This window comes from Anoplophora glabripennis, unplaced genomic scaffold (genome assembly GCF_000390285.2).
Source record: "Anoplophora glabripennis isolate ALB-LARVAE unplaced genomic scaffold, Agla_2.0 scaffold892, whole genome shotgun sequence".
In the NCBI taxonomy this organism is placed as follows: domain Eukaryota; kingdom Metazoa; phylum Arthropoda; class Insecta; order Coleoptera; family Cerambycidae; genus Anoplophora; species Anoplophora glabripennis.
Window position 1 is genome coordinate 90,516 of NW_019416979.1, and position 7,566 is coordinate 98,081.

Consider the following 7,566-nt stretch of genomic DNA (forward strand, 5'->3'; position numbering starts at 1 on the left):
TGGCGCCTTAAGATGAGATGTACGGTACGAGATGAGGTTCCTACTTTTTTGACAATATAACCTAACCTTCTTTTAGGATTACTAATATTAGATTATACCGACTTAAATTAAAAGGTTACATCTCGGGTCGCATTTTAAAAACATTCCAAAGTTTTTAATAAATAACACAGGGTCGGCCTCCATTTTCGTTGAACTTTAATTTACAAAAAAAAACGCAAAGATAGAACTTTTTCGTATCCGAGTTTTCTACTACAAATATCATCAGGAAGATTTTAGTAATAAATAATAGTTTAATTTAAATAGATTGTAGACGTCACACCCTGTATATTGATCATAATCAAGAAGATTTCATGCTTATGCTTAATTCAGAAAAAAACACCAATAGTACATTTTCTCAGACCGGTAATCAATAATTTTTTTATAGGTTTGCTGATATATCTTCTTCGATTTCTCTGGTAGTAAATTACACTTTATTTCTTTGGCTGATTCAATAATTTGTGGTGGAGTTGTTGTAGTGATTGCTGTGCTATTTTTCGAGAGTACATTTAAAGCTATATTTTTCTTTTTTTAAAATGGCGCATTTATTTAGAAATCGCGAATATTATGATGTACTCATAATTTATGGCGAAGCAAACGAAAATGCCCACAGAGCTTGTCAAGTGTACCGTTCAAGATATCCTGAACGACGTGCCCCCGCACGCATTTGTTGCTGTAGCGCAAAGAGTTTTGGACACCGGTGAAGTACAACCGCGTCGAGGTAGCGACGGTGACCCATGGCGACGACTATGAATATTAAATGTCGAGGAGATGATTTTAGATCTTATAGAAGAAGATCCCGTAGCACCAGAAATATCGCACAACAAGTAAATATTTCGCATCCTGTTATGTGGCGCACATTACATTTCATATTCAACGTGTTCAAGCGCATACACTTAAGAATTTTGCACTACGTCGAGGTTTTTGCAAATGGTTGCTTCAGGAACATGCAAGAAATCCTCAATTTACAGCGCCGCAAATACATGTTACAGATGAAACATGTTTCAGTCGAAATTGTATACGTAACATCCACAACACTCACTACTGAACTATCGAAACTCCACACGAAATACGTCGCGGTGCCTTTCAGCAACAGTTTTCAGTGAACAAGTGGGCCGGTATCGTTAATGACACTTCAATAAGACCTTTTGAATTGCCTAGACGCTTAGACGGTGCTTCATATTTAAATCGCTTGCCAGAGTTATTGCAAGACGTGCCATTAAATATGCAAAATATGTGGTTACTGCATGACGGAGTCCAAGCTCACTTTATTCGGAGACTTTCTAAACATTACTTTTCCCGATCGTTGGATAGGCCGCGGCAGCCTAGTTAGATGCCTCCCCTCTCCCTCGATCCCCGGACATCATTCCTTTAGAATCTTTTATGGGGATATGTGAAAAGTCTTGTATATTCCAAAGTTCGTGACATCGACCAACTGCGACATCGTATTGCGGAAACTTGTGTTACGATTCGAGAGGACGTGGCAATGTTGCAACGCATGCGAGCGAATTGGATACATCGCGCTGCAGTTTATGTGCAAGCAAATGGTGAGTACATCGAACATCTATGAAAATCAGCAGTTCTCTAAAGGTGGCTCCTTGCAATGTTGAACTAAGTCAGATTTTAAAATTACATTTTACTCAACACAAATCCGTGTATTTACCCCACTTTGACATAACGAACATGTGGCAAAAATATTTGACCTAAGTTCATTAACACCTTCTATATTTGTATCTATAATCCCTTCAAAGCCAACGATTCTTTTTAGAGTCGTATACATCGTACCATTTCCATATAATCCTTATCACGTGGATATAGATTTCTACCGCACGGACAGAATATTTTCAATGCCCGAAATTAATTTTAAATCATTGAATTGTAAATGGATTACAGATTCCGGCAGTTTGAACATGAATACGTAATATTAGTTATTAGGGTTTTATAACCAAGCTTCCGTATAGGATTTTAATTGAATGTCTTTTATTTTCGTTTAAATGGGGACTAATCATGTCCATGGAAAATCCACAGGTAATAATTTAATCGAGCGTAAAGTGCTTTTCATCATAGAGCGGCCTAAAATGTCAAAATACTTTTGAGGTTCTTTTCGGTTCAGTAAATTCAGGAAATATATTGTCTATAAGAGTTATTGAACACATACAGAATAATAATGAGTGAATGAATTTTTCTCGATAATAGTTATGGCCGAATGAGACGCAGCTTAAGCAAAAATACGTCAGGCAGTTGTAAACTGATACTGCTCTATCCATACAGCGTCATCAGTCATTAGTTAAAGCAACAGCATTGAACTACACCCGCAATATCTAGTAAGCTTAAGGCAATTTTACAATGTCATATTAATAATAATAATTATATAATAATAAGTTTATTTACAAAAGTATATGACAAACTTAGAACAAAATACATTACAACATAAAATCACAACATGTATAAAACATGAATAAAACAAATCAAAATTACAAAACAATGATATAACAGAACTTATGTAAATAAACTAGTAAGTCACTGAAGCGGCTACTACCGCTTGTGCGTGACTATACAGTGAACAATACACTTCTACATATATTTATCAACAGATAATATAAAACACTTCTTTACAACACTTAAATATCTATAAAACACTAAACTTAATTTTTTTGACTTATGATGTTATGAAATATTTCTCTGCCTCTTTCATGAATCCATAGCTTTACTTTATGCTTAAAAGAGCTATATACATTTATATTTTTAAGATTATTTGGTAAAATATTATACAACCTTGAAGCCAGATAGTTAAAATTTCTTTGTCCTATTGTTTTTACAGACCTTGGATTAACATAATTGTCTCTGTTTCTAGTACTATATGGGTGATTTATCGATTGCGGAATTAAATATTTTTTTTTATAGTTTTTTATTAAAATATTATAACAAAATAATTGACGTACATCCATTAAACCGCTTTCTCTGAATAACTGGTCGCTAGGGTAAGTAATGGTTTTTTTATATATCAATTTAATTATCCATTTTTGAATAATATTTAAATTTTGTAGGTGGCTATCAGATACTCCACCCCAACCAATTATACCATAATTCAAGTGTGACTGTACTAAGGCATAATATAATATTTTTAAGTGGTACGTATCTAAGAAGTCTCTTAAATATTTGAGTCGAGGTAATAATCCTCGGATTTTTTTTACAATATTTGCTATTTGTAGGTTCCACCGTGCATGTCTGTCTATAATTACACCCAGATATTTTATAGACTCTTCTTCAGGTATATTTGTATTCTGATCAATAATTAGTGGACCCATATGAGGTAAACGTGCTGCATAGGACGTAAATGGAAGAAATTTGGTTTTTTCTACATTTAAGGTAAGTTTATTTTGCTCAAACCAAGCTTTTATATTTCTGAAATCTTTTTCTGCTTTTATTTTTAGGTCTGACCAAGATTCTGATTCATACCACACAGCAGTATCATCAGNAATTTTTGGATTCTTCAGAAAATTCTAGACATATTTCATGTACAATGTCCTATACCTATCTTCAACTGTTTCGAAAATATTAAGTGTTTTCAGATTTATTGCAACAATTAACATTTAAAAAAATTATTTGATGACAGAAATTCGCTACAACACACTCAATACTTATTTCCCATTTAGCTCTTGATAATGAGAAAGTAAGCAAAAACCATTTTAGCGCTCCTTTTTATTGATATGAAATAAAAAAAATAGTTTTGTTTACTTTTGTTTAAAACGCCTGGCCTTAGCAACGTGTTGTCTGCCTGCACGACAGTAGCAGTGTTATAGTCGTTTGAATTTCGTTAACTGCATATCAGAAAAATGGTACATTTAACAGAAATGCACAAAATAACAATTCAACAGATGATTGGTTTTGGAGATAACACACGGACACAAATGGAAGTTGCTCGCTTATTCCATGAAATATTTCCAAATTTGCCGCCTATATGCCAAGTAGTCCAGGAGAATTACACATTGACATGGCTGTTGCTTGACGTAACTTGGATATTAGTAAAAATCGGTCGAAAATAATATATACAATGAAAATATAAGGTTGCACCAAGAAAAAAAGTTGTGCTATTTGCAGAAAAAATTAAAAACTGCAAAAAATACTCAAAAATGACGTGTTTTTTCTAACATTTTCCAACATAACTTCTTCAAAATATGAAGTTTACAGAAAAAACTATTACTGATGAAACTGTTTGTTATGAAATTTGCTACAAGATCGAATTGTTTTGATACCTGCGCATATCATATTTTTGTTGCTAAATAGCCGAAACAACGTGAACAACAAGAAAGTGATGAAAATCGAGGTAATTTGGAAGCGTCAAACTGACAGGCAAGAAATTGTCCAATTTTACTATAAATGTAGATGTAAGTACTTTAAAAACGATTATAAAACGAAATTCCAAAACCCGATCCAAATCGGTCTGATACTATTGGTATGAAACAATTTGTTACTAAATTTCAGCTCGAAATGTCGTTATTTTTTTACGTTAGTGCTGGGGTTAAAGTTAGGCATTTTAATTGGCGCTTATTTTTTTATATCGATATCTCGGAACTTATAGGACCGATTTGAACGTTCTTCTTTTCAAGTTAAGCGTCTTTCCGAGAACTGTTTTTTAGTACTTTGGTATATTTTCCAACCCGCAAAACCGCTTCACGAAAGTATTTGTTTATAATGTCAAAATTTTTCTAATTTTTAAATTCGGTCCAAAAATTATTCAAAAAAAGAAAATTCATATTGTAACGATTCTATATGATTGTTAAGGGGTCCAAGTATGTGTAAAAAAATAAGCGCCAATTAAAATGCCTAACTGTAACCCCAGCACTCACGTAAAAACATAACGACATTTCGCGCTGGAATTTAGTAACAAATTGTCTCATACCAATACTATCAAACCGATTTGGATCGGGTTTTGGAATTTCGTTTTATAATCGTTTAAAGTACTTACATCTACATTTATAGAAGAATTGGACAATTTCTTGCCTGTCAGTTTGACGCTTCCAAATTACCTCGATTTTCATCACTTTCTTAAGTTGTTTTGGCTATTTAGCAACAAAAATATGATATCCGCAGGTATCAAAACAATTCTATCTTGCAGCAAATTGCATGACAAACAATTTCATCAGTAATAGTTTTTTCTGTAAACTGCGTATTCAAGAAGTTATGTTCGAAATTGTTAGAAAAAACACGTCATTTTTGAGTATTTTTGGAGTTTTTAATTTTTTCTGCAAATAGCACAACTTTTTTTCTTGGTGCAGCCGTATATTTACTTTATATATATTATTTTCGACCGATTTTTACTTAATTCTCTTGGACTAAAGGGACAATTAGTAAAATAGAAAAGCAGTTTCGCGAGCTTGGACATGCAAGGCAGATAAAAGAAACAGCTGCCAATGCAATAAGTGGTGATACCAAATTGGATATTATGCTTGAGTTTGAGGAAAACCCACATACTTCTAGTCGAAAAGCAGCCCCAATGTTCGATGTTAGCCATTCATCGATTATTCGAATATTAAAAGAAAATAAAATGCATCCTTATAAAACGAAACCAACTCAGGAGCTCATGAAAGACAATTTTGATAGACCTATTTTCGAGAACAAATGATGGTATTGCTAGATAACAATATGATCCAATTAGAACATGTTTTATTTTCTGATGAATACACCTTTACACTTCACGGTCATGCTAATCGTCAAAATTGTCGCTGTTGGTCTAGAGAAAATCCTCACTGGATTACAGAAGAACATACGCAATGTCCTGGAAAGGTTAATGTTTGGGCAGAAATTGTTGGAAATCATATCATAAGTCCCTTTTTCATTGATGGCAATTTGAATGGCGATAATTATTTAGTACTGCTCCAAAATAATGTGCCAACTTTGACAAACTTATATCCTGATCCAGCAAACCCACAAGTTCCAGCGAATATGACATGGATTCGGCAAGATGGAACACCGCCCCATTACCAAATCCATGTCCGGCAGTACCTCACCGAATATTTCCAAATTGGTGGATATAGAGGCGAGGATCGATGGAGTGGCCAGCACGATCCCCTGATCTGACACCATTAGACTTCTTCTTATGGGGATATGTCAAAAGTATTGTATACAAAACTAAACCCCTCGACTTACACTTCTACATNGCAAAGTCCCTTTAATTTTATCGGATCTACCTTTTCCTGAATTTTTTCAGAATAAAAATGGGACACCCTGTATAATTGTTAAGGGGTCCAAGTATGTGTAAAAAAATAAGCGCCAATTAAAATGCCTAACTTTAACCCCAGCACTCACGTAAAAACATAACGACATTTCGCGCTGAAATTTAGTAACAAATTGTCTCATACCAATAGTATCAAACCGATTTGGATCGGGTTTTGGAATTTAGTTTTATAATGCAGTAGCCGCATTAGCTATTTCTAAAATTTCAGATGGAATTTCCACATTTTCCATGTTTCGGTCTTGGTTTTAGGATTTCAACGTGATTTCAACCCAAAAATTATTGTTTGTTTTCTGACAACCCTTGGTTACAGACAACTCGCTTCCTTTGTAATATTCAAAAATACATTCATTTCGTTAAATTACTTGAAGGAGATAACACACGCGGTCACAAATGGAAGTTGCTCGCTTATTTCAAGAAAGATTTCCAAATTTGCCGCCTATATTCCAAGGGAGAATTAGTAAAATAGAAAGCAGTTTCGTGAGTTTGAACATGTAAGGCAGATAAAAAAGCAGCTGCCAATGCAGTAAGTGATGATACCAAATTGGATATTATGCTTGTGTTTGAGGAAAACCCAAATACTTCTAGTCGAAAAGCAGCCCCAATGTTCGATGTTAGCCATTCATCGATTATTCGAATATTAAAAGAAAATAAAATGCATCCTAGTTATTGGGTCGTTGTCTACAGGGAAGCTGCGGCTAGTTGACAAACCCCTAGCAGTTCTGATTCGATGAATTTCAACAGCACTAACCGTAGATAACTTTAAATTATAACAAATTTGAAGAGAACACTTTTATTTGTCTTAATTACAACGTTAGGTGAAGTTTGAATCTATATAGGGTGTTCGGATAACATCCTTATAAAACGAAATCAACTCAGGAGCTCATGGAAGACGATTTTGATAGGAGAACCTATTTTTGAGAACAAATGATGGTATTGCTAGATAACAATATGATCCAATTAGAACATGTTTTGTTTTCTGATCAAAATTGTCGCTGTTGGTCTAGGGAAAATCCTCACTGGATTACAGAAGAACATACGCAATATCCTGAAAAGGTTAATGTTTGGGCAGAAATTGTTGGAAATCATATCATAGGTCCCTTTTTCATTGTTGGCAGTTTGAATGGCGATAATTATTTAGCACTGCTCCAAAATAATGTGCCAACTTTGACAAACTTATATCCTGATCCAGCAAACCCACAAGTTCCAGCGAATATGACATGGATTCGGCAAGATGGAACACCGCCCCATTACCAAATCCATGTCCGGCAGTACCTCACCGAACATTTCCAAAT

General features: G+C 34.2%; 1 long non-coding RNA gene across 1 annotated transcript; it reads left to right on the forward strand.

Annotated features, from left to right (window-relative positions):
- Positions 1-2,491: 2,491 nt before the first annotated feature.
- LOC111692063 lies at positions 2,492-3,513 on the forward strand. Its single transcript, XR_002763128.1, has 3 exons — positions 2,492-3,167; positions 3,249-3,405; positions 3,471-3,513. It is a non-coding gene; the product is annotated as an uncharacterized LOC111692063 (long non-coding RNA).
- The last annotated feature ends 4,053 nt before the right edge of the window (positions 3,514-7,566 follow it).